The sequence below is a fragment of the Passer domesticus genome, chromosome 3, assembly GCF_036417665.1.
Source record: "Passer domesticus isolate bPasDom1 chromosome 3, bPasDom1.hap1, whole genome shotgun sequence".
NCBI lineage: Eukaryota > Metazoa > Chordata > Aves > Passeriformes > Passeridae > Passer > Passer domesticus.
The window spans coordinates 94,346,224-94,358,049 of record NC_087476.1 but is presented as its reverse complement, the minus strand read 5'-3'; positions in this window follow the sequence as shown (position 1 = coordinate 94,358,049).

The following is an 11,826-nucleotide window of genomic DNA, read 5'->3' as shown; positions in this document are numbered from 1 at the left end:
GCCTTTGTTTCCCAAAAATGTGCCACATATAAGAAGCAGAGTCCCACTGATACCTTGATCAATGCACTGTTTTATTCCAAAATGAGCCTGGACCTTAAGTCCAGAGAATGAAAGTTTCTGCCAGCGTGGCTTCTGGCAGGTGGCATCAGATTCACCTGGCTGCCCTGGCAGAATCCTCAGCAAGGTGATTCTGCTGCTCACCCACGTAAACAAGTTCCTAATTTTTGTCCTAGAGGCTCAGATTTAATTGCTTGGAAAGGACACAAACACAGAGAAATTAGTACTGTGCTTAGTTCACCCTCCCAGGAAGCAGGCTGCTTCCTGGGGGCAGACAGACACTAAGGTTTGTCATGCAGACTTACCCCCAAAAAAAGACAGAGCCAAAATAATTGATCACAATGCTGTTCAGTTTCTCACGTCATTCCTGGTTGGTTTTATACCCAAAAGAGACAGGGACTGTAATCATCATGGTCACTGAATCCTTATCTGAGAAGGGTTGTCCTGCAGACACAAACTGCAGGAATTTGGCCCATATGGTTTGAAGCAGTGAGTTGAACTTGGGTTTCCTGCATCCCAGGTGAGGGCCCTGATAAGAAGACTGCCACTGTCCCTCTCCCACTGGTCTGATAAATTATTTTGATAAGAGTGAAGCAAAATAAACAGAACCCAAAGGTCTAGCATGTGGAAATCCATGAAGGGAAGCTTCTCCCAAACAGGCATCACAGGAACATGGTCTCACACATTTCCAAAGAGACCTGTACAGCCATCAAATATTCTTGTTCTCTTTGAACTCTTTTTCTCTCTGTTTCTTGCAAAAACAAACAAAAAGGTAGTATTTTTTTTCCTGGTTTTTCCAGTAATCTTTCTAAGAACCCCAGTGAGACGTGTACTTACGGAGTTATTATTGCCAATCAAAGATATTCTAAACAAGTTCAAGCTCTTCCCTCAGATAAGAATTGTCTTAAAAATGGAATTTGGGTGCAGCATAGTAGATTTTGTTGTTGAGGGAATCCTAAAGAATTTCTGGTTTTCTCTGCCCTTCCTTATAAAAATGGTAATTGAAGTACTAACAGTATTGTCTGATCCCAGGAAATAAAACTTAGTGAAAATGCAAACCATTGCACCATAATATCTTCATATGGCTATTACATAAACAAAGATTTTCAAAAACAGCTGAAGAAATATAAGGGCAATGTCTATCAAGTCATATTTGAACAGACTAAGTACTTCAGGTTCCTTTCAAAATTCTGGACATTAAGCACATCTGCAAAGGTAACTGATTTGTTAAGAAGTATAGTATCAGTTAGACCCTCTGCCAAGTCTGGATCCTTAAAGTCCCGGGATGCAGGGTTCCAATATTAAGAGAAATGCCCTAGATTCATAGCAAAAGAATTTGAGTTGTTATGGATTTGGGTCAGTAGCCACAATGTTTTTATGACAGGAAAGAGAAATGGCAGACACTGGTTAAATACTTTAGAAAGCGGGTTTAGATGCCTCTGAGATCATGAATCCCAATGGGAGCACTGTTGATCTAAAGATCACAAAGAGATAGGACCAGGTCACGTGCTGATGCAAATGAGCATAGTTTTCTTGACATCAGCGGACCTACTGTGATTGATTCCAGATGAAGCGATGAGATGATTTGGGTGTGCTGTGCCCTCCTGAAAAGCTGTTGAGAGATGCAGTGAGATCAGTGCTGGGGCGGCCTCGCCAGAGGCAAATACACAGCCAACAGAGTTCCTTTTAAACAGACATGGAAGGGAAAAGAGCAGCAGCATCTCTCACTGTTTTGGTGGAGAGGATCTGGTGAAAAGACACGAAACAGTGGTGTGCTCAGTGCTCGGGAGTTTGGAAGAGAGGCAATAAAGGCAGGGTTAAGTGACAGAAACAGAAAGAACACTCCAAATTATCTCAGAGCTTGTAGGGCTCCACTGCACTCGCTATCTTCAGAAAACCTTTGCTTTTGCACATCTTTAGATGGTCTTAGAGATTTGGCTCAACAAGAGCTCAAATGTGTTTGCCTGGGAGTAGAAAGGAGCAAAGATGAGGCCTGCTCTAAATGCACTCAAGCTACAGCAGTAGAACAACCAAGTCAACTTCAGTAAGTAACTAATGGCAGCACTGCCTACAATTTAGCAATAAGCTCTTGGAATCCAGCATGGGCTGCTACCCTGGCTCTCTGAGTAAAAATTCAGGAGGATGCTTTGATCTGGGCTTCATGGTGTTATGGCTGGTGCAGCAGCTCTGCTAATTTACTGATGACTTTTTAAGTTGTTTTTTTTTTTACCTTAGCACTATAAATAGACCGAAGTGTGACTAAAGACACTTATCAGTGGTTCCAGGACTACCTAAAATATTTAAAAGTTTGGTGCTCCCTTTGCAAATGAAAGTAATTTATTTGCTTTGAAAGCCTCAAAGCACTCTAGTGAAGTAAATCACTCCTTATTTGAAAGGGCAGTACCAAAATGCAGGATACAAGGAGTCTTCTTCATGGACTCAATAAAACCTGAACATAGACTTTTTTTTCCCTAAGTTTTGTTTTTATTTTTTCTTAGAGCACTATTTATATTATTTAAAGGCATTGCAGGGCTTTCACAGTTGAATTAGCTTCTTTATAGGAAACTGCAAACTCTGTAGCTATTGCTCTAGCACTGTCCCACATTTGCCCATCAAAAGAAAACTTAGAAAGCTCTATTCAGAGTAACTCATTTTTCTAATACTGAAACAATTTACTAGTAAACTATCCAATTAAAGCTATATTAACTTGGATATTTTATCTCACTCTTATTTTCAAGAGTCAACAACCCAAGTACAAGGAGACTAATGACTTAAAATTGAGCCTACTCTATGCAACTGATGGAGTTTTGTTCCTGGGCTATCTCCTCCTCATTTCATTCAGCGTGAATGGCAGATTCCTACATCGTGTCAAGTTTCGGATCACCATAGAAACAAACTAGGAGGCAGTTTCATTAATCATTTAGAGCACAAGAAGTCTAGGTCAGTCTGATTGCAGCATATAGAGTATCATCCTAGCGCCACATGGGACTCAGTTGATTTGAATTAAAAAAGATTAAGCTGCCCCTAGGACGCTCAGCATCATCAGTTTAAGTTCTCATGTAACAGTGGTCTCTGGAGCCACATGGATTAGGAGACTGAAGCTATGCATTTATTTTTCAGGGCTCAGTGAAACATTAGATGAGTGCAGGTGTCTGAGGGGGGAAAAAAGGACAAAGATCACATATAGTTTTTTAGACTTGTTGCTGTTCTTTTGAAACTGGAAACAATAACTCAGTTTTATTTCTCCAGTGACAGTTACCACTCTTTTTTGGCCATGCAATGGTACATCTGTTACCCAGTGTTTACATTTTAAATTTATAAAAATTTCATACTATTAAGCATAGTTTTAGCACAAAGCTGCAAACTGGGCATAGAAGTTTACATGAATGCTGACTTTTTCTTCTCCTGATGGGGTAAAAAATGCATGAAATAAATACTGGTGACATTTTAGTTTTGCTTGAATGAAGATTTATTGTTCCCAGGAAACTGACATACAGGCAGCTACAAATCAACTTGACTATGAAATAGTTGTATATGTACACCACAAAATGAGCCCCCCCTTCCAAAGTACTCACCTTATTTATGGGTCTTCCAGTACTTCAAAGACTTTCAGTAACTTAGTCCAGACTGGTTTATTGCTTTGCAGAACTAAGACATTTCAAGGGGAAAGTTGTAGGTTACAGTATATTAGAACTCTTTCTCTTGGGGGTCTGAGAGTCCCATGATGCTATATGAACTGTTGATCTAAAGCTTATTACAGCATTACTTCCTAGAGTATAATTCTTAAATCTTTTAAGTTTTACTGTACTGTCTTTAATCCCAAGCGCTAAACCTTAAAGCAGAACAAGCTTTCCAAAATTCAGAATGCCATCTGTGAGCTGATGTAATTACACTTTGTTAAAACACAGTTCACTTAATTGCCCAGACTGCCTGTGACCTATTTCAAATTAAGTTGTTTTAATTTTCAACAAATGTTTTAAATAGAACAATTATGGAACAAAATTCCACATCGCAATATTCCTCCTGGAAAGAAAATCAGTTCTGTGGACTGAGTTTCTCCAATTTATTCAATAACGAAAGCATTCCCCACCCTGTGTATTTTGTTCATTTGCCCTTGCTGTGCCAGTTACCCGGGCTGTGCCAGTACCATCGACAGTTCAGCCTTCTGTCACAGCACATCTGGGGATGCCCAGATCATGTCAATACTCTTTTGCTGATGTACTGTCATCCGGGGGATTTCCAGGAAAAAAAATGTCATTAAGCTCAAAAAACAATTTTAAAATTTCCCAGCACCGTGGAAATGGACTTATTATGGGAGGGGGGAAGTGGGTATTATTCCTACTTTCACCAGGGGAAGTTGATATGATGTCATGGTGAGGGAGATGCCTTGGGCCACAACAGAGAGCATGGACCAGCACTGAAGAGCCTATATTCCTGCCCGGTGCTCAGCCCAGGTTCTCCTGTTTACAGCTTTCTGTCAATGCCCAGAAGATGGACAAAATAAGAACCAAAGCATAGAGAAAGAGTCTTGATAGAAGGCACAAAACAGCTCATGTTAGCAAAAGTTTATTGAGTTCCAGCCATGTCCTATGAATCAGAATAGAGCACATGGCCTCTACTTAGCAGCATTTCTATTGTCTGCTTCAAGGGCTGCCACCCAGCCATTTCCAGCCAGCTTGGAGAACTTTGCCATCACCTGATTGCCTGTGAGACAGCTGAATTTGCAGTGTGAGGAGGGGCAGCTGTGGCACAGCCCACCTGCCAGCAGCCATGGCAGCCAGGCTGTGCCACCCACACATCCCTGCTCCACTGCTCTGACCTACCAGGTGTCTTCCATCAGCCTGGACATCCATCTCCAGCCAAGCTAAAGCCTGCCAGCAACAGTCCCTGCAATTGTGCCTCTTGTTCAAAGCCACTGAGCCTGAAGAAGCACAAACAGCCCATTCACAGTGTAAAGCAGTGCAGAGCCAGTGTTGTGAACTGGCCACCATCTCCTCCACCAGGAGCTGCTGTATTTTGGCTAATTCGTTTCCTCTCATTCAATATGACTTTTCCTTAATTGCTCTTTTTCCAAACTTCAGAGCAAATATCTCTCTCTGTTCCCAGTGCCCCACAACTAGAGGATGGAACAGGATGTCCCCTACCTGCAGTTTTCATGAAGAGTCCCCAGTCCTGCAGCAAGGCTGCAGCAACCACACATACCACACTGTGCCCAGAAATGGGAAGCTAGCTCGAGCACATCAGGAGATGGCTGTCTCTAAATGGAGAGGCAGCTGTGGGTTGTGGATCTTCTTGGATGCACCACTTTACAGATATATTATTTTTGGTCTTCATCTGTGGCCAATGGCAATTTAGAGGCCAAAGCCTACATGCTCAGCTCTATTTACACTTTATTAAAATTACCATGAAGCTGAAAAGGAGATAATTTCATTTTTCTACCAAACATTCATCCTTCTTCAGGGTCTAAACAGACCTGGGAAGCTGCTTTTGGGCTCCTGCCAGCTGCGGGGAAGACCTGCCGGGTTTGCAATGACACCAAAGCCCACATGGAATCCCTGGCTTCTGCTGCTGCTCACAACCATCAGAAAGAAGACAGCTTCTGTACAGCCCTTTCTAGCCAAGCAATTGTGGCAGTATTGTTTTTAATAACCACGTAGCAAAATAGTCTCCACAACACTTGTTGGCACAAAACATGAAGAAAAGATTCACATTCATTCTGCTGTGTAAAGCTAATATAAAACATTTCTAACTCATTACATTGGCTGACTCTTGTCTTACTCTTCTGCTTTAACTACAAAGTGACAAAAAAAGTTATGTTCTTTTTTCATTTCACATGGAGTGGAACAGAGCTACCGCAAGATTATCTGAATTCCTATACACAGATCATCATCTGAACCATGTGCTTGTTCCCAGCTTTTCAGTGTCAGACATAACCAATGCCTGACATAAGCAGTAATTTGAAGATGTTGAGGTGTCAAAAAGGATCTGAATCATTCTGACAAACCTTTTCTCATTCAGCTATTGACCCATAGCTCTGTTTGAATTTGGGAAGCCTGAGGTCAGAATGAAAAACATCGTTTTTCTTGTAAGCCAAACATATTTGACTGAGAAAAAGTAAGCTAATAGAGATGGAGAGGCAATTTTTAATGTCACTTTTTAGAGTACAGTAATTTGTCTAATCTCATTGTCTTGCAATATGAGTACACATAATACATTCACATTACACAGCAGGGAATACATTTGAGAGAGAAATGATATGTTTCTCTTCCATGCCCAACATATGGAAATGTATAAAATAAGAAGGACTAAACTTTGCCAATGTTCACACTCTTTTGTCTGTGGAGGAATAATGGAATTGTTTGGAAATTTCTGGTGACAAGTGTACTGATTTGAGCCTAGGTGAATACAGTTTACAATTGAATAATTTTGGGTTATGGAAAAGATTGGCATACAGCAAATCTCTTTTCCATATACTAATCAGTGTAAAATTCTTGGCCACTTTTCCATAACCCTCTGGTTGTTGCTGGTAGCAAGCAGAGATTTACTGTAGGAGTTAAAGAAGCTTCATTCCTCACACCACCAGCAGCTGTTTGTCCCTGCAGTCTTCCTGGGCAGGGCAGAGCTGCATCAATCCATGGTATGCATGACTCACAGGAAAGTAATAAAAACCTGGGGCTAGAAAAGGCCTCAGGAAGGCAACTAGCTCATAGTGCAAGAGCTAGAGCAGCTCTTTTAAGATAGAAACACAAGTAGTTGAAAAGCACATGCAGAGGAAGCAGCTGGGTGAGTCTTATGGGATGCTGTATGTACTGGGACTTCTGCCTGTACTTCAATCTCCATGCACAGCCCGGAGCACTGGGTAATGCCCGTGACCACAGCTCTTTCCAAACAGATTTTGCAGACAATGCATAAAAGCCCAATGCAAGAAATGCCCACCTCTAGACTTATCAGTCAATCACAAGCACATTGAGTTGTTCAAGAAGCCTGTGGGCTCCACACTTTCACCAGTGACTGATTTTGTTTTTACTATTTCACAACAGATAAGGTCCAGAACCAAAATACAGAAGTCCTTTTTCACTCTGAATAATTCACAAAAGTGAATGAATCTGTTCTGGGATGAAGTCCATACCTTTGTTCCAAATTGTAGGTATAATATGTGTGTTCCTGTTTCATTAAAGCAAAGTGTATTTGGGTAGCTGTCATGTAGTGCCTGGAATGTGATGAAAACAAGAGGTCCTGGCTGCCTGCTGCTGAGGAACTCCCAAGGCACTTCTCACAGGAGCAGCGGTGTTAACCCTGATATCCTGGTCAAATTCCAACATGGCTAATTATATCCCACTTACCTAAAGCTCTGCCATACTTTCTCTGCCTGCTGCAAGGACTTGCTGCATGCAGCAGGCTCTCTTCTGGTCCTCTTGAGGATTATTGCCTTTCACATCAGAGGCAGTGGTATTTACAGAGTAGCTGCAGTTAGTTATCAGTTTGTAAAATTTCCTAACCAGCATAGGGCTGTTGAATTAAAACTGCAGTTATTACTATGTAGGGTCTGAGTCAAAAGAGGCCAAAAGGTCCTAAAAAAAAAAATAAATGAATAAACCACAAGGCTGCAAATGAAATTTGGAGCAGTAACTCATGCACTATGGCAATGACCACAGTAATGGTGTCCATCATGCTCCATTATCTGACCACATGCCTGAAGGAAATTAGAGAATGGTAAATGTGGGTGGAGACAGAGCACTGAGCAAAAGTGCAGGGGAAGAACAGCACAGATGAATATCCCTTGGAGATATGGAGCCCAAGGGAGAGAGGAAGAGGACTGTGCATTCTGAATTCAAGACAGGATCACTTATATGGACTGATACCATGTGCTGATGTTGCCTGTGAAAATATAGTAGTTCAAGACTTTATAGTAAGTGAATCATCCGCAGGCTTTCAGGTCTGTTTCTTTTGCATATTTATTAAAAGATTTTAAGAAATATTTGTAGCTGTGTATAGTTACAGTGAGATTGAACAGTGGGGAAAACCCCACATTTAAAATTTGACTATAAAATTCTGACTATGAAATGGAATATCAAGGATAACGTTGAAATGGCAATATCACATCTTCCTGTTTGTTTGGAAAGGCAGTGCAGGTGTGGTACATAATACTATTGGAAATGACTGCATTATAATCCCGGTGAGTGTTTTTACATCTTCCTTAGAAATAAATATTTCCTGAAGGAAAACAAATTTTGTATATGCATCTACATACCAGAATGTATCAATCTCATTATCTTCTCAGTATCAGCAGCCACCAAAATGTCATTGAAATGAACATACATGAGAGGTTCACCAAGAGGGGCTGAATCCAAACCAAAGGATGGATTTCCATAATCTGGAAATCATTCTCATCCTTCCTTGCTCTCTTTCCATGAAAATTCAAGTAGTTTATTTGCCAAGTATCATACTATTTAGATGGTACAGAGAGCAACATCCTTACTGCTCATCTTCTGTGGCAGAATCCTGCTTTCAAGGTTCTCTTCTCTCTGATATGTACGTGTAGACACATACACATGTATACACACACACACAGATTAGATCACTGGCAACATAGTGGTTCAGCTATTCAGCAGAATTATTTGAATTTGTCTCTAATATTTATCTGAGGACATGGCAGTAGGATGTGCTGTTGATAAATTAAATGTGTGGGTGTGCACTCCAGTGCATGCATATGAGGCGCTGTCCTCGTTCCTGTTTTCAGAAGACAGGTGCTTCTGTCACAGCTAGAAACCTTCACAAATGAGAATAAGGACACAGAACCTTAAATGCTTCTTTCCGTCTTCTGTGTCTCCCTAAGCAGGATGAGGCCATGTTAATGGAGTAGCACAAAGTAGACAAGACATCATAGTAGATGCTACCAGGATGTACTGTATTTTTGTAAGATAAATAAAGCCTGTCATCAGAAGTATCAACAAATCCCACATATTCTTTAGAGCGTAATAAGATAGAGTGTTAGAGACCTCCAAATTGTTACGTAACTCTGTACTCTCTCCTGGGTCATTAGCTTTCCTTATTCTGTTTAATGTACACAAATATTAATTTTTTGAGTATGGGATAAAATATCCTTTTACAGAGCTGGTTTTCATTGTTATAAATAGGAGTTTAGAGAAAATTTAACATAAAAATTGAATTCTAAACTGTTGCAGTTTAGGACTTCACATTTCATACTTTTAAAGTTCTTTTATTCAGCAGCAGAATTTCGCTGAATAACTCAAAGTTCCCTTAAAAAGCAGCAACAACAACAACAAGAAAACAAACAAAACCAAACCAATAAAACACAAAAACAACAAAACAAAATAACAGTTGTTTTTCTTGTAAGGAGTCTTGGATTTTTCATCTTGGAACTGTAAGAGAACTGGGGAAATAGGATTCCCTCCTCATTGAAGATTATTGTAATATTCCTTTCTTGTTGTAAATGTACTTATATGTCACATAAATTAATTCCACAGTTCGTCTGAGAGAAGAAAGCCATCCCCCATGGTAACAAGTGCAGATGTCATCTTAAGTTTTCTTAGATACATGCAGCACACAGATTTTGGGTCAAACCTATGATTTTATTTTATCCCAGCAGATTTAGTTTGGAGTCCCTCAGCCCTGTTGGTAAAGCAGAATTTAGCCAGCTCTACAGAGAAATTATCTTTAAAACACAGTGTGTTTTGCAATGTAAGATCACTTTGCTGAGTGTGAGCCTGAAGGGCTGGCTCTCCCAGCCCTGTATAACTTCCCTTGTCCTTGAAGTCTTCTCCTTTCCCCAGAAATGTGGAGCTAGCTGGACAAGCTATCAGCTAACCTCATCTACCACAGTCACAGCCAAATAGGTGATTTGCTGCTTCTTGCTACAGGCTGACGCTTCCAGGATGACTCATTTTTGTTCATGACCTGATGCTAAGTCCACTACCTTGTTTTTAGGCTTGACAAGACATTGTAAGCCAAAGATACACACATAATAGATCTTTATAGAAAAAAAAAAAAAACATTCCAGACAGAAGTTTCCTCCCAGACCAAAGTCTTAGCCCCGTAGTGCGTCCTGCATGGCCTGAACCACCCAGTGATGCCTGGAGCACAAATAAGCCACTGAGCCTAAGGAGGACTGCAGGCCAAAACAGGTCATGGGCTTAGACATGACTGCTCTTTCATCTATTTTTCATTCTGATCTGCCATAATTCTGTTATTATCCTTACATATTTCTAATCCTTTTTGAGACCTGCTATGCTCTTAATCATTCCTGAACTTGCCTGGAAAATTGGTAAGTGTCACAGTCTGACTTACTAGCAAGACATCTATCTAGGCTTTCCCAATCATCACCAGATATTTCCCTTGTGTAATGGAAAATATGAATGTGTCTGATACTAGAGCTGGCTTACATGAAAACTGTAACAAATGTTATTAGTGGCAAAGTTGAGACGCCTAGAAATCAGACTGTAGGATATATTGCTGAGAGTTTAAAATAAGTGACTAAGAAGAAACCTTCCGCATCCCAAAATCTGGATCAGAGGTGTGCATGTGCCATTTTAAGCAAGAATTTCCACTGTGCATTACAATTCTTCCATTCTGAAGCAAAATATTTCCAGGCCTCTATATAAGCTGAAAATCAGATTGGAACTACAGAGGTATAAAAGCAGACATCTATGTAGCATTGCAAGACTGATGCATAGAAGACAGGTTAGGTTTTAGTTTTGTCACTTTTACACAGTTCACAATTACTTCAATAATCAAAAATGTATTATCTCAACAGACTACTTAAAAATTTATGCATGTGATATAATGTTACAATGAACTTTAAGAGGTCAGTTTTGAAGATGGAAAGATGGAAAATTTGGACTCAGTTTTTAAAACAATTTCCTTGGAATAAGCTCTACTGGTCTCTGGAGCCTTGTCCCAAGTGGAATTGGTGATACATATCCTGGACAGGATGGTCAGAGTAAAACTGTTCAAAACACTTGAAAATACATCCCGTTTATGTCTTCTTTACAGAGAATGAGGGACAGTCTTGCCTCCCATCATAATGGTCACATTTACTGTGCCTAGCTGGCAAACTGTTCCTTCTTGAAGCAGTACCAGTTGGTCTCTCAAGTTAGCTCAAGAAGGCATGGTGAATTTTATACTGGTGTTCATTCTTTGCTTCCTTGCATTTAAGGCATCATCTTCATCATGCACTGGAATATGATGTGTCCTCTTTTCCATAGAGTCAGTATTTGATGTGCAAAATAGTTTAATGCAGTACATAACATCTATTACGTCACATTGATTACCCTGCCAGCACTTTAACAAGATTCCCTCTTCTGTATGCAACTCCAAGACAGGACTTTCATCAAGTTGTGCTGTTTTAAGATGGAGAACATTGCTTCAGACCTTCACAAGCAGCTGTCAGTAAAGTTAGCAAATTTCCCAAAACCTTGAGTTGGATGTAGGATCTTGGACTGGCTTGGTATTATTTACAGTGTTTAGCTGTTTGTGATTTATGGGCAGGCTGGCTGCAAAGTTCTGATCTGGATTTCTCCAAAGTAGTTCAACTCTGTGTTGGAGCATGCTGAAGTCAGCAGTTGTTCCTATCAACATCTGTAACACATTTGGCATTACTTGAAAATATTATTCACAACTGTTAAACGAATAAAAGCCTGTCTTTCATATTTTAACTATAAGGTGATCATGTATGCTGGGCACTCAACATTGATTTAGATATTATCTCTCTGCTAGTAATATTTTTGCTGTGCTTGCTCCAAAGCCTGG